The 25,201-nt window shown below is 39.5% G+C and overlaps 2 pseudogenes; both read right to left on the bottom strand.

The window, feature by feature from the left end:
• Window positions 1–319: 319 nt before the first annotated feature.
• Window positions 320–25,201, bottom strand: part of LOC127673653 (zinc finger protein 431-like) — a 59,447-nt pseudogene continuing 34,565 nt past the window's right edge.
• LOC127673668 (zinc finger protein 431-like) lies at window positions 2,261–23,299 on the bottom strand (annotated as a pseudogene).

Raw genomic sequence — 25,201 nt, 5'->3', positions numbered from 1 at the left:
AAGAACATAAATAACTCCCTGAAAGAAATACAAGAGAACATAGGTCAACAGGTAGAAGTCCGTAAAGAGGAAACACAAAAATCCCTTAAAGAAATACAGGATAACATGGGTCAACAGGTAGATGCACTTAAAGAGGTAACACTAAATTCCCATTAGCCATGCGGTGGTACCTGTAATCCCAGCATTCTGGGAGGCAGACACAGATGGATTTCTGAGTTCTGAAAAATAGATTTCCCTTTGTAGGGCTGGATTTCCCTCGCCAACACACTGAGGGGAACTCTCAATTCTGAACATTTATGATCCAAATGCAAAGGCACCCACATTTGTAAAAGAAACTTTACTAAAGTTCAAAGTACACATTGCACCTCAAACAATAATTGTGAGTGACTTCCACACTCTGCTGTCAAAAATGGAAAAATCAGGGAAACACAAACTAAACAGAGACACAGTAAAACCAAGAGAAGTTTTGGACCAAATGGATTTAATAGATATCAATATTACATTTCATCCTAAATCAAAAGAATATACCTTCTTCTCAGCACCTCATGGTACCTTCTCTAAAACTGATCATATAATTGGTTTTGAATTTATGTCAGCTTCCAGAGGCACAACTGTCTTTTCTAACAAGATAAGGGATTCAATGTTGGGAATAAGACCAAAACTCATAAATAAAACCTTTATCTCATAATTATCAATTGTAACAGGTAGAGGCCAAGGGATTCTGGGAGAACTTGACAGTGTGGCCATCTCTGATTTATTAAATACAGACCTCAACCATTTGTGCCAATGTTTGAGATTTAACAATAGGGAGAAAGTAAAAGTTTAAATGATTTAATTATTATCTCAAAAATTATTTTAAAAAGATTAACTAGGCTTTATGGTTGAAAATATACCCATGTTTCAGACATATGTTCTAAAGCAAGCTAAGTATGACTCACACCTTTCATCTCTGGATGTGGATCTTAACATTGGAATATTACTATTAAGCATCGCCACAACAATTGTCAAGATCTTCTGTGTTGGTTGAACTCAGGAGTCTTGTCAGGGTTTGTATTCTTTCAAAAAAACATCCTGACCAAAAAGCAAGATGGGAAGGAAAGGATTTCTTCACCTTACACTTAAACATTGCTGTTCATCAGCAAAGGAATTCAGGACTAGAACTCACTCAGAGTAGCAACCTGGATGCAGGAGCTAATGCAGGAACCATGAAGGAATGTTGCTTACTTGATTGCTTCCCTTACCTTGATCAGCTTGTGTTCTGATAGAACCCAGGACTACCAGCCCAGGGATGGCACCACCCAAAATGTGCCATCCCACCCTTGACCACTAATGGAGAAAATGACTTACAGCTGGATCTCAGAGCCATTTCCACTAGGGAGGGTCCTTTCTGTGTGATAACTCCAGTTTGTGCCCAACCTGACATACAAACTAGCTAGTAAATCATGAAATTACAGATAATAAGTTTTTATAAGTTAATTTCCTTAGAAACTATTATCAAAGTAAGAAACCTCTCTCTTTCATCCCACTCCTTTTCTTTGCTTTGATTATACCAGCTTCAAAGTTAATAAGTGGACTCATACTTTCTGAAGTTCCTCTGCATATATATTTTCCCTGAGAAAGTCTAAGACAAAGGAGGACATTCATTCAATTGAGGACAGTCATTCAATTGTCTCAGCTAGAAGGGTCTGCATGACTCTCTTCAGGCAATGGCTACCAGAGGCAGGATTAGGTATACAAAGAAATTATACAGTAAATGGCAAGTCTAAGTTACAAAAGAAATTCTTCTAAAGACAATCAAATAACAATACCACTTAAGAAAAATAAAATTCTTAACTCTCTAGAGTAATTGGAGAATAGACAAAACAGGTGATCAGAGCAGTGATGCACTAAAAAATGGGAAAAAAAGGTGTGGGGGAGGTTACCACCCTTGACTTGTGAGAATGATAGATATAGTTGAAACAATGCATAGCCATTGTGACTTTTAAAAAGAGCAGAACATTCCCTGGTAGGGAAAATGGCATCAATAAGATCATGTATGATTTTGTCACTATGTGCAATATTAGCTGCTGAATTCTGTAGCCTGAAACACATAGTTATAGCCAATAACCACTGATTCAAATTTCTTAACTGATTCAACTAGATTAACAAAGTTGGGCTCAGCATATTCTCCCCAAGGTGTATACCTATCAATGCATGAGTAAATAAATGCTGGCGATCATAAAATCACTCTTTTTGACACATTGTGACCTTCTTCAGGATGGAGACCTCTGCTGGTGACTCCCTTAAACTTAATCTGTGAGGTACCTATGGTCTGCATTCTTTCAACTTCCAGTGCACACAGGAAACTCTTCTTCCTGTTCTAGCCTGAAGGCAGAAGCCATGAACAACAAGTATATTTGTTTCTGATTTCAACAACAGGCAGATCATTACATGACTGAAATGAATAATTTTGAAACTTCCTTGTGATACAGCCTTTCAACTCCAGATGTAGGAAGTGCAATGACATGGGAAGCAAGGTTATTGCCTTAGGATGCAAGAGACTGGGATCAAGGTGACAAAATTCCTTGTTTCAAAAACATTTTTCAAAAAGACTGATGATGCAACTTTTCTAAAATTAATATAAATTTTTGGCATCTTTAAAAGTCAGCGGAATATGGTAAGGATGTGCTTTCATTTTATACCAGTTGTGGGGATGCAGGTCTGCTTTTTGAGTGTCCTCAGTGGCTCACCATGATTTGCCACGTACTCTACCAGAAGCACGGTTTTGCTAGCCACTGATAATTACTGCAATTCTGTGATGTTTTGAATTTGGAGAACTTTTCAGATGGTACTTATATACATAGGCTCTGAGAGGTCAGGTTGGGACTTGATGGTCCTGTATGGACGAACATTCTTTGTGGTTTGTTAGTAGCTGTGGTCAAAGCAAGAAATTGGGTTTCAGGATGTCCTTCTCCTCTATCGTGGTTTCTATCCTATCTTGTTGTAGGCAATGAATCTACGGGTAGGAGATGAGGATAAAGGATGGAAAAAGAAAAAAAACAACAACAAAAAACAAACAAACAAAACACAAAGGAGCAATGGCCAGATACACTTGTTAAACTTAAAAGAAGAGCCAGCCTAGTACAGATTTTGCACGTGAAGTTTGCCTTGTCCTGAAAATGCTTTGCCCCATTGTTTACAGTCATAGGGTTTCTCTCCAGATTGTGATCTTTTATGCCTCTGAAGTAGGCCATGTTCTGCAATAGATTTGCCACACTGGATACATTAACAGGCTTTCTCTCCAGTATGTGTTCATTCATGCATTTGAACACTGCCATAGTGTGCAAAGGCTTTGCCACATTGGTTGCATCCATAGGGTTTCTCTCCAGTAGGTGTTCTTTTATGAATTTGAAGACTGCCATAGAATGCTAAGGCTTTGCCACATTGGTAACATTTTTAGGGACTCTCTCCCATATGTCTTATTTTATGCAGTTGAAGATTGCCTTGTGATGGAAATGCTTTGCTACACTGGTTATATTCGTAGGGTTTCTCTCCAGTATGTCTTCTTATATGCACTTGAAGATTGCGTCGTTCTGAAAATGCTTTGCCACATTGGTTACATTCATAGGGTTTCTCTCCAGTATGTGTTATTTTATGCCTTTGAAGATGGGTGTGTTGTGCAAAGGCTTTGCCACATTGGTTACATTCAAAGGGTTTCTCTCCAGTATGTGTTGTTTTATGAATTTTAAGATGGCTCTTTTGTGCAAAGGCTTTGCCACATTGGTTACATTCAAAGGGTTTCTCTCCAGTATGTGTTCTTTTATGCACTTGAAGACTGCATTGTGATAAAAATCCTTTACTACCTTGGTTACATTCATAGGGTTTCTCTCCAGTATGTCTTCTCATATGCATGTGAAGACCGCCTCGTTGTGAAAATGCTTTGCTACATTGGTTACATTTGTAGGGTTTCTCTCCAGTATGTCTTCTTATATGCACTTGAAGACGGCCTCGTTCTGAAAATGCTTTGCCACATTGGTTACATTCACAGGCTTTCTCTCCCATATGTGTTCTTTTATGCCTTTGAAGATTGGTGTGTCGTGCAAAGGCTTTGCCACATTGGTTACATTCAAAGGGTTTCTCTCCAGTATGTGTTGTTTTATGCTTTTGAAGATCACCTTTTTGTGCAAAGGCTTTGGGACATTGGTTACATTCATAGGGTTTCTCTCCAGAATGTGTTCTTTTATGAATTTTAAGATGGCTGTGACGTGCAAAGACTTTGCCACACTGGGTACATTTAAAGGGTCTCTCTTGCATATGTGTTCTTCTATGCACTTGAAGACTGCATTGTGATGAAAATGCTTTCCTACAGTGGTTACATTTATAGCACCGCTCTACGGTACGTGCTCTTGTATGTCTGTGAAGAAGGTAGTGTTCTGCAAAGGATTTGCCACACTGGTTACATTCATAGGGTTTCACTCCGGTATGTATTCTCTCATGACTTCGAAGATGGCTGTTTTGTGCAAAGGCTTTGCCACATTGCTTACACTCAAATGGTTTCTCTCCAGAATGTGTTCTTTTATGCTTCTGAAGATCGCCTTGTCGTGCAAAGGCTTTGCTACATTGGTTACATTCATAGGGTTTCTCTCCAGAATGTGTTCTTTTATGAATTTTAAGATGGCTGGGACGTGCAAAGGCTTTGCCACACTGGGTACATTCATAGGGTTTCTCTCCAGTATATGTTCTTTTATGCCTTTGAAGATCGCCTTTGTGTGCAAAGGGTTTGACACACTGGTTACATTCAAAGGGTTTCTCTCCAGAATGTGTTCTTTTATGTATTTGAAGATGACTGTGTTGTGCAAATGCTTTGCCACAATGGTTACATTCATAGGGTTTCTCTCCAGTATCTTTCCATTTATCCCTTTGAAGATGACTTTGACAATAATGGGCTTTACCTCTTTGGTTACAATCACAGAGTTTTTCTGCAGTGTGTGTTCTTCTATGTGTTTGAAAACTAGTATAATACACAATGGATACAGTATATATCCTTTTATGTAATGGAAGGTAATTGTTTCTTGCAAAGGCTCCGTCATATTGCATACATTCATAAAGTTTCTCTCTAGTATGAATTGGTTTATCCCTTTGAAGATGCCTGTAATACAAATAGGATACAATGCATTGGATATAGTGAGAGTGTTTCTCTATAGTATGACTACTTTCAAGCCTGTGTATGTTACTGGCATATATGAAAGGTTTACCGAATTCATACTACTAATGAATCATTTATCTGTATGAATTTATTGACCAACTTTTTTTCATTCTAAAGAGGAAGCACATATAATTGTGTTCTATCATTATGTTTAAATCCGTGGTAGTTTGCTTCATTGTTAGTATTATTTATATAACTATAAAGATACCACTGACAGTAAGAGCATTTACTACATACCTCAAAATTATACCATCCTTTTCCTGTATGAGGTTTTTCACATATGTGAGAAAATGTACAGGCATTCACAGCATTACCTCAATAATTGCATACATAAATTTTGAATAATGTGAGCCATACAACACTGGTGAAATTAAACAGGACAATCATAAATTTTCTACATTACTAATACTCATAGGGATATTGTGCAATCTAAGTTTGTTGATGTATTTGCAAGGAAAGTGTGAAATCAATTAATTGAAAATGTTAAACTTTCAACAAATTTACTATAAGTGGAAAACTTTACAGATCTTATAATTATCCTATGAGAGAGCAACAGAGGTTAGGTCAATATCACTTAGGTGTAGAAAATTATATACTTTATGTTCAAAAGATAGAGACATAGAAACATAGATAGATAGATAGATAGATAGATAGATAGATAGACAGACAGACAGACAGACAGATAGATAGACAGACAGACAGAGATATACATGTCCTATATAACACCTATGAACGGAACAATAACAAAGAAAGGATATATACATTGTATTCACACATTTTTAATTTTTGTTCCTCATAGACATGTGGTATTTGGATTAAGTTTTCACTCCAACAACATTTTAAACATTCATAAACTTCCATTCTCAATAATCTTAGCAACATTCCTACAAGTATATAAGTAATATCAGTATACTACAGACGTGCATATCAGAAAGTTTTGCATATAAACTGATTACACATGCACTGTGTACACTTTCCCTATCTGAATGGTATGAGAACAAACAGACTGGCAGTTCTGCAGTGTAGTTTGAATGGGCCTGAAATTGAAATGGTACTATCTGTTAAGGCATTGTTTACATGTTTTCTTTCTTAAAGAATGGCTTGCAAACACAAATCCAATACCTGACACTGAGGTATCACATTTGTATGAATTTAATAATCAGTATCCTTAAAGATGTGCTCATTTACGTGCTTGATTTTTAACGAAAGTTTCAAGAACACATTAAGATTTCATCAGAGGCATATTCAGAGGTATGTATCAGCATGCACAAGAAAATTACCTTCTCTGTCTTACAGAATCTTCACAATATTCTTCAATATCATTGTGATCTTCCCAGTTATAACCTAGAATATAGGACAAGAAAATGTATGATATAGTACTGGGGTTTAGGCAAAATTTAAAAAACTTTAAATTCTTTAGTGATCCTTAGAAACAGGCCTGATTTATTCACCTTATTTGTCCTCCTTCTCAAATGAAATTATAGAAGTACATCAATAAAAACAACAAAAACAATAAAAACCACAAAAACAAACAAACATGAACAAGCACAATGACAAAAAAACAGTTGCCCCTCATTTTAAAAACTACATTCACAGTCTTACCTATTGCAGTGAGGTTCCTATAGGTGTCCAGCATCACATCTTTGTAGAGACTCTTCTGCGAAGCATCCAACAAAGCCCATTCTTCCCATGTAAACTTCACCAGTACATCATCATATGTCACTGCATTCTAAAATATCCCATATATATGGACAAAGGAAAGCATGATAATGAACTATTAGACAGGTATATTTCATTGAAAATATTTTGAAGCAATTTTGGTCCTGCGCTGACTTGTTTCCTGACACAGAAGTTATAATGTAACCATGACTGCCAAGTCATTTCTCAAGGAAACTGAATAATGAGGTTCTCATCTGTCCTTTCTTCACTCTTATGATTGGATACACCCTTGGAAGACTAAAGACATAAAGAGACAAGCAAACAGATCAAGCATAGCAAGCACACATGAGAGACACTGTATGAATAATTATTTACTACAAAAGCAATGAGCAAGATGGTTGGACTGGTTAATGCAAAATATATCTCATTGTGTTTGATACCAGCCTGGTGTATGCAGTGAGTTGGAGGACATCCAGAGTTGTATAGTATGACCCAGTATGCCTTGCAAAAATCAAACCACAAGGAAGGAAACCAATCAGAATATTACTTCGGTTCTTAAAATTAATTACACATTCATCCCAGTTGTATATTCATCTTCCAAGACGGACATCTTCCAGGTCAACAAACAGTTGGAGAAAGCAGAGAGAAAGAGAAAGGAATTGGAGGGGCAGTTTATTCAAAAATCTCCTTCTGAGTAACTAAAAGCTGACTCTTCAAAGCAGGCAAGTGTCCCAGAATGGGAAACACTATTATAGCTAATTATGAGGCTTTATTCCTTTGAAAAGGGGCTTAGGCTTCTGACTCACACTGGCCAGGAGAGCAAACACCTGTGATACCAATAATTTCCCAGAGAGGGCCAGCGTTCAGGATTTTTGAAACATCACTGGATTTTACCTCAAGCTAAAGACATGGGAAAAATATTCCAATGAAGTAGACCTAAAATGGAAGTTGGTGTAGCTATTTTACTATTTCACAAAATGGAAGATTTCAAAGTATACAAATGGGCTACTGATGTCATAGTGTATGTAAGTGAACTGTAAAATACATAAACTACCACAAGAAAACTCTTATAGCTCTTAGGCACTTCCAGGATAGTGGCTGAATCCTAAAGCAATTGAAACAAAATCAGGAACCCCCTATATACCTCTTATGTAAAAAGGAATAATCGACTGGAAAGATTTTAGGGAATCAACAGCCTGCGCATTACTCCACTATGTAAATGAAACCCATTTTTTATATCCATACCTCTGATGAAGGACATCTCCGTTTTTTCCAGCTTCTCACTATTATAAATAAAGCTGCTATGATCATAGTGGAGCATGTGTCCTTGTTACATGTTGGAGAATCTTTTGGCTCTATGCCAGGAGTGGTATACCTATAGTGGTACAGGTATACAGAGCAGTATTGCTGTGCTAAGCCACCTGGCACAACTTGACTTTGACTAAGGTGAAGTCCATTGTTTCTCCAGGTGTACAAATTCCTGAATTAAGCAGGTGACCCGCCCAGCACCTGAGCAGTGGAGCCAACACCCAGAGAACAGCCTGACAAGTTCCTGGGAACACACCCTTTCCCTGGTTTTGGGGAAGGGACTTGCCCCGCCTATATAATATGGAGACCACCATTAAACTTAGTCTTAAGCTGGAAATCTTGTCTTGACTCCATGTTTTTCTCCCTTCATCCTGTTCCCATCCCCATCTTTCTTCCAGGTGGCCCAGTAAACAGTTCAAAAGTAGCCACTGGCAGTTACAGATTTATAAATAGAACTGCTATAAACATGGTGGAGCATGTGTCCTAGTTACATGTTGGAGAATCATTTGCTATATGGCCATGAGTGGTATAGCTGAGTCCTCAAGTATCTGCTATCACCTGAGTTTTGGTTCTTAGCCATTTTGCCATGAACATACAAGAAGCCAACAGAACTCCAAATAGATTGGATCAGAAAAGAATATAATGATCAAATCATTATATAATGATATATAATGATCATATAATGATCAAAACAAAATGCACAAAAGAAAGAATATTAAAAGCAGTAAGGAAAAAGATCAAGTAACACATAAAGGCAGACCTATCAGAATTACACCAGACTTCTCAGCAGAGACTATAAAAGCCAGAAGATACTGGGCGGATGGAAGCACAAATGCCAGCCCGAGCTACTACTATACCAGGCACAACTCTCAATTACTATAGGCCGAGAACAAAGTCGAGTATCCTAGGATTCTAACTGCTAACAAGGCTGGTTGGACTACTGCTGATTTGTGAATGTTATAGAGTCAGTCTTCAGTCGTCTGAAGTCTACTTGGTGTGGCTTACCATCTAATAAGAACTGGTAAACCCTTTACATCATCAATTTTAGTCTTTTACATAACAGCTTATTATCATATTTCTACCCACAGGACATGAAATTTAAAAACTGCAAAAAAATTAACTTCAGATGGATGTCACACACCTAAATGCTAAAGCATCCCTGTTGAAGACAGCAAAGAAATCTGGCCTCTATGATTTGCCATCTTGACAGGCATGTTTCAGTACAGAAGCTTCTGCTACAAATGCTTTGTGCAGTTGCATTCCTACAGATAAGATACTCACATGCCACAGTGTGTCCTGGGAATGACTATTACCACAAGGGACATCAGAGTTGGCTGTAACTAGAGGATGGTTTGCACCCACTCCTTGAAATGGAGGACAATTTTTGCTCCCTCCCCCAACCCCACTCCTCCTCATTGAGGACACTAAACATATGCTCACTATTTTGCAGTTTCAGAGCTTGCTTGAGCTCCTCTGACACAACCCAGCAGTAGCATACAGCACACAACAAATGAAGTATTTAAGACTGCTCAGCTACAAGGGCAGCTGGAAGAACCCTCCAATTCTGATCAGCAGGTTTGCCTGGAGGCACAGATTGGCAAGTGACTCTTTAATGACATGAGTTCCTCCCTCAGGGTTGGAGTGTCTTAAAGCAACTAGTGTGTTAAAGCAACACAGTGTACTAGTTCTTGGGTAAGGTTTCCAGACTAGGGCCAGACCTTTTCCACATCTTAAGAGATTTGTATTGAAAGGATAGAAAATACAGCCTAAGTCTCTAATGACCCCCAAGAAATCAAAAGTTTAAAATGCTATCTTGCTCCAAAAAAACTCTGATGCCAGCCTTCTTTTTTTTTTTTATTCGAAATATATTTTTTATTTATATTTCAAATGATTTCCCCCTTTCTGGCCCCCCACTCCCCGAAAGTCCATATAAGCTCCCTTCCTTCCCCCTGTTTGCCCACCCACCCCTTCCCACTTCCCTGTTCTGGTTTTGCCATATACTGCTACACTGAGTCTTTCCAGAACAAGGGGCCACTCCTCCATTCTTCTTGTACCTCATTTGATGTGTGGATTATGTTTTGGGTATTCCAGTTTTCTAGGTTAATATCCACTTATTAGTGAGTGCATACCATAATTGATCTTTTGAGACTGGGTTACCTCACTTAGTATGATGGTCTCCAGCTCCATCCATTTGCCTAAGAATTTCAAGAATTCATTGTTTCTAAATGGCTGAATAGTACTCCATTGTGTATATATACCACATTTTTTGCATCCATTCTTCTGTTGAGGGATATCTGGGTTCGTTCCAGCTTCTGGCTATTAAAAAAAGGGCTGCTATGAACATAGTGGAGCATGTATCCTTATTACACGCTGGGGAATCCTCCGGGTATATGCCCAGGAGTGGTATAGCAGGATCTTCTGGAAGTGAGGTGCCCAGTTTTCTGAGGAACTGCCTGACTGATTTCTAGAGTGGTTGTACCAATTTGCAACCCCACCAGCAGTGGAGGAGTGTTCCTCTTTCTCCACATCCTTGCCAACACCTGCTGTCTCCTAAATTTTTAATCTTACCTATTCTGATTGGTGTTAGGTGAAATCTCAGGGTTGTTTTGATTTGCATTTCCCTAATGACTAATGAAGTTGAGCATTTTTTAAGATGCTTCTCTGCCATCTGAAGTTCTTCAGGTGAAAATCCTTTGTTTAACTCTGTAACCCATTTTTTAACAGGGTTATTTAGTTTTCTGGGGTCTAACTTCTTGACTTCTTTGTATATATTGTATATTAGCCCTCTATCTGATGTAGGGTTGGTGAAGATCTTTTCCCAATTTGTTGGTTTCCGATTTGTCCTTTTGTTGGTGTCCTTTGCCTTACAGAAACTTTGTAATTTTATGAGGTCCCATATGTAAATTCTTGATCTTAGAACATATGCTATTGATGATCTGTTCAGAAACTTTCCCCCTGTACCGATGTCCTCAAGGGTCTTCCCAGTTTCTTTTCTATTAGCTTCAGAGTAAGGCCAGCTTTCTAAGGAGTCCCAAACACTTTACATTCCAGAACCTGCCCTTTGTTAAGAGCTAGGCAAAAGGGCCTTGAATAAGTGATCCTGGCCCTGTAAGGTAATTAGAAATGAGCTAATTATCTGTTTATCTTGCTTCTGTAAACTGCTAATGCCATTACCCCCCAACTCAATATTTTTAGACCCCAGCAATAAGCTTAGCACTGAGTCACTGAGTATATTGCCTTTCTGCCCTCAGCTTGAGACCTTTGGCCTCAAGAGATAGCTCACCCTGTCCCAGGAGCTAGCTCAGCTGATGATTGGCCCAATGTTTAACTCTACAATGCCCTAAGGATGTTTGCTCCAAATAATCATTAACCTTCCTTAAAGCATAAACTATGGCCTGACTTGTTCATTCTGTGCTTCCAATCCCGTGCATGATTGTCTTCCACCCCTTGCCTTGTGATTTTTCCCTTTAAATACTCCTGACTTGAGTTGTTCATGGTCCACAGTCCTGTCCCCCTGCGTGGTGTACAACTGTGGAGCCCAGAGCCTCTGGAATAAAAATCCTCTTGCTATAGCATCAAGACCGTTTCTCGTGAGTGATATGGATGTCGCCTTCCGAGGCACTGGATGCTGTGGCGCCCTCGGGTTTTGGGGATCGTACAGTATTTCAATAGCACTTTTGCCTATCTTCTAATAGTCTATATATCTATCATCTTGGCATGTCCTTGGTAGGTAAATTTTACTTAAAAATTTTTTGATTTATTTACTTGTTTATTTATTATTTATTTATACATTTATTTAACCTTTGCAGGCAAGAAGAGCCTGGGAAGCATTTCCAAATCAAGGATTTCATAAAAAAAGAAGAAGAGGAGGAGGAGGAGGAGGAGGAGGAGGAGGAGGAGGAGGAGGAGGAGGAGGAGGAGGAGGAGGAGGAGGAGGAGAAGGAGAAGGAGAAGGAGAAGGAGAAGGAGAAGAAGAAGAAGAAGAAGAAGAAGAAGAAGAAGAAGAAGAAGAAGAAGAAGAAGAAGAAGAAGAAGAAGAAGAAGAAGAAGAAGAAGAAGAAGAAGAAGACGAAGAAGAAGAAAAGGAGCATTGAGATTTTACCTAGGAATTCTGGGTTTGTTCACATATGGGTTTGCCTCCTCCTAATCATGCTTATTTAAAGCCTACTCTGAACATGGTCACACTTTAAAAGCACAGATATTTAAGGGCTTTTCCACATCCAAGTCATCCAAACAACATCATAAATTATTAAAATGATGGGCAAACATGACTCTGAATGTGCATATTGTACCACAATTTGATACCTAAAAATAAAGTAAATGACACCAAGAATGTAAATTGCTCAGGAGCCAATAGTACCTAAATTATGCGTAGGACATGACACAGAGATGTATCATTGCCACAATTCTTATGTAAAGGACAGAGAACAAAATTCAGAAAACAATGAGGAAAAGTCATTGATCAACACAGTGCATACTCTTCTTCTTAGACAAAAGGCTTTGCTGTGCTATTCTAACTTCAGAATAAGGGATTTGTCTCTGAGCAAACTGCCTCAAAGAAAGTCTACAGCTGCTTTGATTCATGACAAGAAACATTATAGTTTAACTAAAATTGACGCTGTATGTCTCAGGCTTTGATATCACTGAATACAAATCAATTTCTTTTAAAGTTTACCTTAATTTTATATATATATGAATGTTCACATTCAAGTGTCTCTGTGAATTACCAACAAAATCCAGAAGGCAATACTTGGGAATGCACCTAGAGCAAATACTTGGATACTGTGTGGGTTCTGGGGATGAAACTAGTGTCTTCTGTAACAACATCCATTGCTCTTAAGACCCAGTCAAAATGTTAGTCGATTTTTATATAATATTGACAACTATACATTTTAATTAAAACATATTAGTTCAGTTTTTCCTTAATCCTCTCTAAATCCTTTCCAATACTGTTCACAGCTGGTTTGCTCCTTGTTAAGTATATGAAATTTAGTATGTACAAATATACGAATAAAATTTTCTGAGTACATTCTGCTGTATGCATGTAAAATGGCTTCAGGACAGGCCATTTAGCCCTGAATAATAAAAGAAGGAGTTCATCTTTTCCTGAGGCTAATTTGTACAGTTGCTGGAGATCTTCACTCTTTAATTCACAAGAGAATATTGGGGGCAAAGTTCCTTGCACCAACAGGTCACCATGGAATGTAGGAGTATTAATCATACGGGGTATTCTTCCCAATGAATAAGGAAAAAAAAAAAATACCTGCAAGCAATCCAAAAGTCTCACAGTGGATTTTGTTAGTGACAAGGGGACCTCTCTGCAGTTTGAAGGTAGAACTTACCTACTGTTGCTATAGAGGGAGACCTTATCTAAATTCTGCAGATCGATTATCCCAGACTCTTTCTTCACTTGCCTACCAAACATGCTTAGGGCAAGTGTTCAATGTTCTTTGTGGCAGGCTTCCCTCCATGTTATTGGTAATAGATCACTTTAAATTCTAGGTCGTTCATATATAGAACCCACACTTGTGGACACATGTACTTTGCCAAACACTTTCTATATAGTCAAAACTTAAAGTATATTATGCACCTAGATTGCACTAATTTGACTGATTGTTGCCTGGAAATCTTTCTGCAAATTGTACTGTATATTAAATATGCTAGTAATGATTTATCTTGAATTAGAGTCCCCATGTCTGCTCCAGGTTGAGAAAGTCAATATGCAGATTTTCATTCTTAATTCTTAGCAGGGTTCACATCCCTAACTGATCCTAAATACACAGGAACAACTAAAGTTGGATCCCAATAGACCTAGAATGTTTTATTTATCAAGGATTTTACCTTCACTGCATTTCTACTGCTCTTTTAATATTTGAACCATACATTTCATATTTGTTGTACTGGATCATGAGAATAAACCAGAGGATAAAGTTGCATTTCCCATCAAATACTCATGAAAATTTAATATTTACATATCAACATTGACGTGAAGAATATAGTTATGTTACACCTGCAAGATTGCAATAAATCAAAGAACATTTCTGGTGTTCTAAAATTTTAATGTGTGTGATATTACTCATTAACTCATCAATGCCCAAATGCCAATAGTGTATGAAGATTCTTATTAGAACTATTAGAAACAGCTGGGCTGTGGTGACGCACGCCTTTGATCCCATCATTTTAGAGGCAGAGGCAGGTGGATTTTTGAGTTCGAGGCCAGCCTTGTCTACAAAGTGAGTTCCAGGACAGCCGGGGCTACACAGAGAAACCCTGTCTCAGGAAAAAAAAAAAAAAAAAAAAAAAAAAAAGAAAGAAAGAAAGGAAAACAAGAACTATTACAAACAAAAATGTGAATATTCAACAAAGTCACATGACAACATTAAACTAAATGCAGAGATACTGAAAGGAATTTCACTAAAATCAGTGACAAGACTGTCCACTCCCTCTTTCTATTCAAAGTACTAAATGAAGTTCTAGCCAGAGCAATAACACAGCTAAAGAAGATCAAGGGAATGCAAATTGGAAAAGTAGAAGTCTTCCCAATATAGTTGTAGATAAATGAGAGTACATAAGCTACCTCAAACACTGTAGTAGAGAACTCTCTAGTTGTGGCTCGAGGATTAGCAAGTGACAGATGAAACCTCCTTAAACTGTCAACAAGACAAAACCACAACATGGAAACAGGGGGAAAGATCTTCACTAAACCTACATGGGACAGAGTTAATCTCCAAGATATATAAAGAACTCAATATCTTAAACTTCAAAAAACTGAGTAGCCCAGAAACAGGCGTCCAGAGATAATAGAAAATTCTCAACAGAGGAAACTTGAATGGCCGAGAAACATTTAAAGAAATGCTCACTATCAATAATACTCAAAGAAATGCAAATCAAAATAACCCTGAGAGTCCATCTTACTCCAATCAAAATGGCTAAAATCAAAAAAATCAAGGGACAGCACATGCTCACAAGGATATTGATCAGGGAATACACTCCTCCAGAGCTGATGGGTTTGCAAACTGCTTAAAACACTCTGGAAGTTATAAAATTGGAATTAGTTCTGCCTGAAGACCCAACTATATTGCTCTTGGGCATATACACAAAAGGTGATCCACAATACCACAAGGACATGTGCTCGAGTATGTGGAGCAGGTTTACACAACAGAATACTATTCATCTATTAAAAACAAAGACATCATGAGTTTTTCAGGCAAATGGATGGAAGTAGAAAATTTTATTCTGAATAAGGCAACCCAGATACAAAAGTTACACATGGTATATACTCACTGATAAGAGATATTATCCAAAAAGTGCAGAAAACCCATGATGCACCCTACAGACCACAAAAAGTTAAACAAGAAGGAAGGTCCAAGTAGGGAATGCTTCAATCCCACTTAGAAGGGGTAAAAAATATACATGGGAATCAGAAGGTAGGACCTGTGTAGGACAGCATAGTGGAAGGGGAAAAGGGGGCAGAATGAGGTATGGGAGACTGGAGAGAAGCCCAGAGGGCCACTGGTATGAATGGAAATTAGGAGCTACTGGGTGGGTGTACTGGCTGGTTTTGTGTGTCTACTTGACACAAGTTGGAGTTATCACAGAGAAAGGAGCTTCAGTTGGGGAAGTGCCTCCATGAGATCCGGCTATGGGGCATTTTCTCAATTAGTGATCAAGGGGGGAAAGCCCCTTGTGGGTGATACCATCCCTGGGCTGGTAATCTTGGGTTCTATAAGAGAGCAGGCTGAGCAAGCCAGGGGAAGCAAGCCAGTAAGAAACATGCCTCCATGGCTTCTGCATCAGTTCCTGCTTCCTGACCTGCTTGAGTTCCAGTCCTGACTTCCTTTTGTGATGAACAGCAATACAGAACTGTAAGCTCAAAAAATTCTTTCCTCCCCAACTTGCTTCTTGGTCATGTTTGTGCAGGAATAGAAACCCTGACTAAGACAGTGGGGGACAAAGGTATATTTAGAAAGTCCTGGAGACTTGGCATAGGGGATACTCTCAGTACTCAATGTGGGTAACTTTAGGTGAAATGTGCAATAGTGGGAATATGGAACCTGAAGTACATAGACAGTTGGTATATTGGAATACCAACATACCTTCAAATTTTTCCATTCATCATTGATCCTTTCTAAAGAATAATGAAGGGAAAAATATAGAGCATATCATGAGAAATGGCTGAACAGAGACCTGACCAATGTGGGCCCTATTCCATGGATGAGCACTAACCCTCACACTATTACTAATTCTGTGCTGTGCTTTCAGACAGGAGCCTAGCATGGCTGTTGTCTGAGAGGCTCTACCAGTAGCTGAGTGAGACAGATGAAGGTATAGCCAAGTATTGGGTTAACGTCAGGGACACCTATGGGAGACTTATGAGAAGACATGAAAGAACTGAAGAGAATGGCAACCCCATGAGAAAACAGACCAACAATGTCAACCGCTCTTGAACCCTGCGAGCTCCCAGAGAAGTCACAAATCAGAGTGTACTCAGGCTGCTGCAAGGCCCCTGGCACATGTGTACCAGTGGACTGCCTTGCCTGGCCTGGCCTAGGTGTGAGAGGATGCACCTAGTCCTGTGGAGATTTAATGTACCATGAAGGTGGATGTCACAAGGAGGGGACGTCACCCTCTCAGACATGAAGAGGTGGGGCTACAGAGCAAAATTTTTCATGGAAGGACAGGGACAGGGCAATGCCTCAGAGTAAAAGGATGGAAAACAATTTTCCAAGCAAATGGATCCAAGAAACAAGCTGGTATAGCCATTCTAATATCAAATAAAATTGATTTTTCAACCTAAAGTAATCAAAAAAGATGACAAAGCACACTTCATACTCATCAAAGGAAAAAAAAATTTACCAAGATAAACTCTCAATTCTGGAGATATATTCTCCAAATACAAGCGAACCAACATTTATAAAAGAAGCTTTAATAAAGGTCAAAGAGCACATTGCACCCCACACAATAATAGTGGGAGATTTCTTTTTTTGGTTGTTTGTTCGTTTTGTTGTTCTTTTTTTTTTTTTTTTTTTTTGAGACAGGGTTTCTCTGCATAGTCCTGGCTGTCCTGGAAATCACTCTGTAGACCAGTCTGGCCTCGAACTCAGAATTCCACCTGCCTCTGCCTCCCAAGTGCTACGATTAAAGGCATGTGCCACCACTGCCCAGCTATAGTGGGAGATTTCAACACCCCACTCTCATCAATGGATAGAGCAGGGAAACACAAACTAAAGAGAGAAACAGTGAAACTAACAGAAGGTATGAACCAAATAGATTTAACAGATATCTATACAACATTGTAACATAAAAGAAGAGAACATAGCTTCTTCTTAGCAACTCACAGTACCTTTTCCAAAACTGACAATATACTCAGTCACAAAACAGACCTCAGTGGATATACAAAGACTGAAATAATTCCTTGCCCCCTATAGGATCACCAAGGCCTGAGGCTGGTCTTCAATTACAACAAAAACAACAGGGGCAGCAGCAACAACAACAGGAAGCCCACATACACATGGAAAGTAAACAACACTCTACTTAAGGATAACTTGGTCAAGGAAGAAAGAAAGCAATTACAGACTTTTTAGAATTTAATGAAAACAAAGGCAAAACACACCGAAACTTATGGGACATAATGCGAGCAGTGCTAACGGAAAGCTCATAGCTCTGGGTGCATCCAAATAGAAACTGGAAAGAGTATACACTAACAGCTTAACAGCACAGCTGAAGGCTCTAGAACAAAAAGGAGCAAATACATCTGAGAGGAGTAGATGGCAGGAAATAATCACACTCAGGGCTGAAATCAACCAAGTAGAAACAAAAGGAACTATACAAAGGATCAACCAAACCAGAAGCTGGTTCTTTGAAAAAACCCAACAAGATAGATAAACCCTTAGCCAAACTAATCAGAGGGTACAAAGACAGTACCCAAATCAGCAAATTCAGAAATGAAAAGAGACATAACAGATACTGAGGAAATCAAAAAAAAATCATCAAATCCTACTACAAGAGCCTATATTCAACAAAAGCAGAAAATCTAGAGGAAATGGACACGTTTCTAGACAGATACCAGGTACCAAAGTTAAATCGGGATCAGATAAATGATCCAAACAATCCCATTGCCCCTAAATAAACAGAAGCACTCATTAATAACCTACCAACTAGGAACAGATGGGTTCCTGGGAAACCCAGGAACAGATGGGTTCAATGCAGAGCTTTTTTTTTTTTTTTTTTTTTTTTTTTTTTGATTTGGTTTTTCTCAAGACAGGGTTTCTCTGTGTAGCCCTGGCTGTCCTGGAACTCACTCTGTAGACCAGGCTGGCCTCGAACTCAGAAATCCGCCTGCCTCTGCCTCCAAGAGTGTTGGGATTACAGGAGTGTGCCACCACCGCCCCGCCTCAATGCAGAGTTCTATCACAACTTGAAAGAAGACTTAATACCAATACTCTTCAAACTATTCCACAAAATAGAAACAGATGGAACGCTACCCAGTTTGTTTTATGAAGCCACAATAACTCTGACAGAAAAATCACACAAAGACCCAACAAAGAAAGAGAACTTTAGACCAATTTCCCTTATGAATATCAAGGCAAAAATACTCAATAAAATTTTTGCCAACCAAATCCAAAAACACATCAAAAAGATCATCCACCATGATCAAGTAGGCTTCATCCCAGGGACGCAAGGAAGACTAAATATATGGAAATCCATAAATGTAATCCACTATATAAACAAACTCAAACAAAAAGAAAAACACATGATCATTACATTAGATGCTGAGAAAGCATTTGATAAAGTTCAATATCTCTTGATGATAAAAGTCTTGGGAAGATCAGGAAATCAAGACCCATACATAAACATAGTAAAAGCAATCTACAGAAAACCAGTAGCTAATATCAAACAAAATGGAGAGAAACTTGAAGCAATCCCACTGAAATTAGGTACTAGGACAAGACTGTCCACTCTCTCCCTACCTGTTCAATAGAGTACTTAAGTCCTAGCCAGAGCAATTAGACAACAAAAGGAGGTCAAAGGGATTCAAATTGCAAAGGAAGAAGCCAAAGTATCACTATATACAGAGGATATGATAGCATACTTAAGTGACCCCCAAAATTCCACCACAGAACACCTAAATCTGATAAGCAACTTCAGCAAAGTGGCCAGACATAAAATTAATTCAAACAAATCAGTAGCCATCCTAAACTCAAAGGATAAAGAGGCTGAGAAAGAAATGACGCCCTTCACAATAGCCACAAATAATATAAAATACCTAGCTGTGACTCTACCCATGCGAGTGAAAGATCTGTATGACAAGAACTTCAAGTCTCTGAAGAAAGAAATTGAAGAAGCTCTCAGAAGAAGGAAAGATCTCCAATGCTCATGCTTTGGCAGGGCTAATATCGAAAAACTGGCCATCTTGCCTAAAGCAATCTACAGATTCAATGCAATCCCCATCAAAATTCCAAATCAATTCCTCATAGAGTTAGATCAATTTCTTTGACAAAATAATACTTGATCTTTGACAAAAGTGCTAAAACCATCCAGTGGAAAAAAGACAGCCTTTTCAACAAATGGGGCTTGGTCAACTGGCAGTCAACGTGTAGAAGGAAGTAAATTGATCTATTCTTATCTCCCTGTGTGGATCAAGGACCTCCATATAAAAACAGATACACTAAATCTAATAGCAGAGAAACTGGGAAAGAACCTAGAGCATAGGGGTACAGGGGAAATTTCCTAAATAGAATACCAATAGCTTATTGATCAAGTATTAACAAGTGGGACCTCACAAAATTGCAAAGGGTTTGTAAGGCAAAGGACACTATCAATAGGACAAAACGAAAACCAACAGATTGGGAAAAGACCTTTACAAATCCTACATCTGATAGAGGACTAATATCCAATATATACAAAGAACTCAAAAAGTTAGACTCCAGAGAACCAAATAACCCTATTAAAAAATGCAGCACAGAGCTAAACAAAGAATTCTCAACTGAGGAGTACTGGACAGCTCAGAAACATCTAAGGAAATCTTCAACATCCTTAATCACCAGGGAAATGCAAATCAAAACAACCCTGAGATTCCACCTCATACCAGTCAGCATCTCCAAGAACAAATACTCAGGGGACAGCAAATGCTAAAGAGGTTGTGGAGAAAGAGGAACGCTCCTCCACTGCTGGTGGGATTGCAAGCTGGCACAACCACTGTGGAAATGAGTGGTGATTCTTCAGATAATTGAACATTTATCTATACATTTACAAAGTTCAGCAAGGGCAAGCATGAGACTGGGATCCAGCTAACAAGATCACTTGTCTCAGGAACAGTTTTCTAAAAGGTTAAAGATGAAGCTGTTCTAAAGCCAATCCACCTTTTTGTTTGTTTCTTTAAAAATAAAATGGAGAAATATTGAAAGAATTTTGCTTTCATTCACCCAACACATGAGATACCTATTACACCTTAGATAAAAATAACCCCTAATGAATCACAACCTAAATGCTAAATGCCAAGAGAAGAACTTGTAGAATATACTAGAGAAACAAGGCCTGTCTGGTTCCCCAAAGACATTAGCTGAGCTATGTTCATAGAAGATTTATTCCCAACAGTCAGAAACTGGAACAACCTAGATGTTCCTCAAATAAAGTGTAGATGCTGAAAATGGGGTACACCTAACCAATGGAATACTATTCAGCTATTAAAAACAAAGACATCACCTGGTGTTGGTGGTACACACCTTTAGTCGCAGCCCTTTGGGAGGCAGAGGCAGGTGGATTTCTGAATTCAAGGCCAGCCTGGTCTACAGAGTGAGTTCAAGGACAGCCAGGGCTACACAAAGAAAAACACAAATCCAAAAAAAAGAAAAAGACATCATTAGTTTTGCAGGCAAATGGATGCATCTTGAAATTATCATCCTTAGTGTGGTGACCCAGTCCCAAAAGGATATGCATGATATGTATTCACTTATAAGTGAATTTTAGTCTCATAATAGAGGATACATGTTATACACCAGACACAAAGAAGCTAAAGAAGACTTAATACACAAGCCAGGATGCTTAGATCTCACTTACTATGCAGAATAAAGTAGTCATAACTGGCAGAAGGAGGGAAGGAACTTGGTGGGAGAGCAGACCACAGGAGAACAACACAAAGGTTCAGGATCAGGTGTCTAGAGGGAGAGGACAGAGAGCTGCATGGCCATGAGAAGTATGGAAATCTGCAACAAAAGGAAGCAAACATCTGGAAGTAACTTCTGTAATGGAGCATCAAGCCTGGCTTGGCCCTGATGACATGGAGTGACACAGTTTCTGCACCTGGGACAAAGCCCTGGTTTGAGCTTTCTAGAGCATTGAGGGCTGGGCTGGGCAAACTGCTTGCTTGCATAATAATTTACTTATTTCACACTCCTTCAAGGAATGTCCTTCACTCCAAGATAATTAAACACAGTGGGAGTCCAGGAATTAAAGGTGTGGCTGTCTCTGCAAAATGGTAAACACTGGGACCATCAGGACAGCACTTAAGGGAAATAGCTCTGAATACACGAGTGTAAAAATACATAATTTCTCAACTATGCAAAAATAATAATTCAATATGAATTATTTCCTTTGTTTTTTGTTTTTTTTCCGGACAGGGTTTCTCCATGTAGCCCTGGTTGTCCTGGAACGCACTCTGCAGACCAGGCTGGCCTCAAACTCAGAAATCTGCCTGACTCTGCCTCCCAAGTGCTGGGATTAAATGCGCGCACCACCACCACCACCACCACCACAGGGCTCAATATGAATTATATGAGTATCTCCACAAACCAGAAGGAATAAAAGCAGCTGCACTGTGAGGAAGTTGTTAGGAAATTACTAAAGAAGGAGATAAAGAGACTTAGGAAGTGGAGATCTAAGGGGATACCACCCACCTATTTGTTTGTCTGTTTAGGTAGAGGATCACAGAGAGATTTCTGACTTCAGGGTCAACCAAGGAAAGAGCAAGGTTACCCCCAGGCCTCTTAGAAACAGTAACTTCAGGGCAGGGTCCAGCTAGCCTATCATCTGTGCTTAAGAAAGCCAGATAGATCTTAGAGTGATTTTCCCAAGTTAAGAAAGAATGCATGCCTCCAGACTCCCAAGAACCAAAGGCTTGGAGTCAGGCGATGCTGATTCATGAGATAAACAGAAGGAAAACCTGGAGTACATCACTAGATTGATAGGCAAAATAAAAAAATTGTACCAGTATTCGGCTGGTGATTAACTTCCTAGATAAATATTTAGAACAAAAAGAGAAATCCTTGGAGAATAAACACGCACACACAGGGAGGGGGAGAGAGAGAGAGAGAAAGAGAGAGAGACAGAGAGAGAGAGAGAAAGAGAGAAGCAAAAAAGAGGAACATGGACAGAGAGATTTCTTAAATAGCAAACAAGCAGAATTACATACAAATCTCTGCAGAGAAAACAGAAGAGAAAGAGAAGCTGACAAAAATTCGGGAGAACTTGTGAAAACTAGGACTCTCCAAGTTAGGCATCTTCCCAAGATGTTTCTGCACACAAGACACTGTTCCAAGTGCTCTACACAGATGCAGCCTCCAGAGTAAAGTTTTTCAACAACTACCTGACAGGGGACTTCACAAGAGGCAACATCTGGCCACTAGTTTGCACCAGTCAGTGAAAAACCCACCACAACAACTCCCACTGCTCAGCCCCCTGCTCCTTTCCCTCCTTCCCGTGGTAGGCAGTGATCCTGTGCTCACCATCTTGCAACTTCGGGCTTGCTTGAACGAGTCTCCCAGCATCCAGCAGCAGGACTCCAAAAACCACAGTGAACCACTGAAACTTGCTCAGCTGCCAGGTGGAACCACCTCTCCAAACCCGGAAGAACCCGCCTCCTCTTCTGACTGGCAGGTTCGCCTGGAGCTCCTGAATGGCCATGAGCCTTGAGTGACATGAGTAACTCCATTAGGAACACAACAGAGAGGTTCCCGCCCAGCCTTCTGGTAGCAGGCTAGATCCTTACTGGAAGTTCAGAGAAATGGATTTCAGTACCACTGGAATCCTATGCATGAGTATTCACAGCTAGCCCCGAGAGGACCCATTCACTCTACTATTCAGTGTTCAGACTCTTGCTCTGGCCATTGTCAGCCCCGCCCGCGTGCTCACCTGGTCCTGATTGCAGTGATTTCCTGAGCTCCCATCACAGCGCTCACCAGGTACTTCCCCTCTTTCCTCCTGGAATCTGGGTAGATAGCTCGCAGTGTAATCTGTCTGACCCACAAGAGGTACGGTGCCAGAATATTACCAATTAAAGAGAGATTTTAGGAAACAGGAGTTTTATTTTTGTGGCTTCATGATGGCCAGGTTCAGGTAAATTACAGCTACTTCTCACCTGGTAGACAGGAGACAACCCTGGAGGAAAAGCAGCAAACATGACAAACAATATAGAGCACTAATGCTGTTAGCTGGCACATCTTCCTCAGTGGGAAGGCAGAAAAAATAAAAAACTCCACAGAAGTATTAGTGAAGGTTCTGTAGATGAACAGATCTGATCTTATGTTTATGGAGACAGTAAGTGGAATTATTTTTAATTGTTAATATGAGAACTTTCCAAGTTCTTTAAGAAGGCACTTAGTGCTATGAACTATAGTTAGTGCTATGCTATCGTTCATGTGACCCTAACAATGTATACTGTGTCACTAAAGTCTACATAAATGTGCCCTTTCTATGGCCCTGTACAGTAGTTCACATGAGTTTCAGTTTTACACACTTTCCATAGTTTGCTAACTGAATGATTATGGAGAACACCCTTTACCCATTTATACAACTGCAAGCAACACCATTAAAATGGTGTCTTTCTTTTTTTTTTTTAAAGATGTTGGATTTCTTCAATTTGCAACATAAATTCAATATGACTGATACAAAAATCCCTAACAACTTATAACAGAAAAGTTCATTCCAAAGCTATTTGTTGTGTGAGAAAACTCGGAATTCTCAAAAGGATTATGAAAAAGAAATCACATACACATTAGCACAACAGTGTTAGAAAGCCATTTGGGTGGGAAAGGGAAAGCAGCCTCAACAGCTTCTGGTCATTGGTGGGTTCCTCTACAAAGCCAAGAAATAGCTTCCTGGCCACTGTCTGGATTTTCTCCCTCTTTTGTGGTGAACAGAACCTGAAAAAGCTGCTAGCAGGCATCCCAAGTGAATTTGTGGGTGAACAGGACTGATTCTAACAGATTAATTTCTGAAAAGGGTGAGGTCTGAGTTCTTCAGGCATAAAGGTCAACAGGGGCAAAGGGCCAATTGTGATGAGGTTGGTTTCCTTGATCACCAAGCAGCAGGACACCAGACTCAGGCTCAGGCTACAATCCAAGTGTCCCTGCAGCAGGTCCCCCACCCCACCCACCTCTGCCCCATAGTGGGTCAGCCTGTTGGAGGGCTGTCTGGCAGCTCCACCTGTGGAACTGAATAAGGTGGGGGTAGGAAAATCAAAGGCAAAAAATTCCTGTTGTCTGGGGAGAAAAAGTTTAAGCCAAGAGGGTGGGTCCTCTAGGAGATCTTGCCCGACCACCACATAAGTTACTTGGACAGGGTGGACAAATGTGAGTTAGAAAATGACTTTCTCAATCCCTTAGACCAATCCCACAGTCAGGAACCCTCTGGGCAGCAGCCTGGGTTGAAAGTAGGCCATTCTGACATGCAGAAACTTGTTCGTAAATAATGACAGAGAAATTTCCTCCCCTTTTTTTTTAACATCCTTAAAATGACTGAGCAGCAACTCTAGTAGGGTTGAAGGTGCCTGTCCCATGTTAAATGCAAGTCAGAGAGGTGCCTTTAAGAGACAACAACAAACACAAAACACAAGAAAACTTCAGTTCTCCTCTATCAGGCAGGAACAGGAAACATCCAGAAGGTGGCGATCACACACAAGAAAAGACATTTACCTATTCTCTGTCAGGAGAGAAACTAAAATAACCAAATAGGTAGATGGATATCTGTGGCTCTCTGAGTACAGGCCAGCCCTGCTATAGGGCCAGGAAGATGTTCTGGCCCCTGTGTGGTTGCATGACCGTCCAGGCCCAT

This window comes from Apodemus sylvaticus, chromosome 23, assembly GCF_947179515.1.
Source record: "Apodemus sylvaticus chromosome 23, mApoSyl1.1, whole genome shotgun sequence".
NCBI classification, from domain to species: domain Eukaryota; kingdom Metazoa; phylum Chordata; class Mammalia; order Rodentia; family Muridae; genus Apodemus; species Apodemus sylvaticus.
This window is presented reverse-complemented; position numbering and strand designations above follow the sequence as displayed.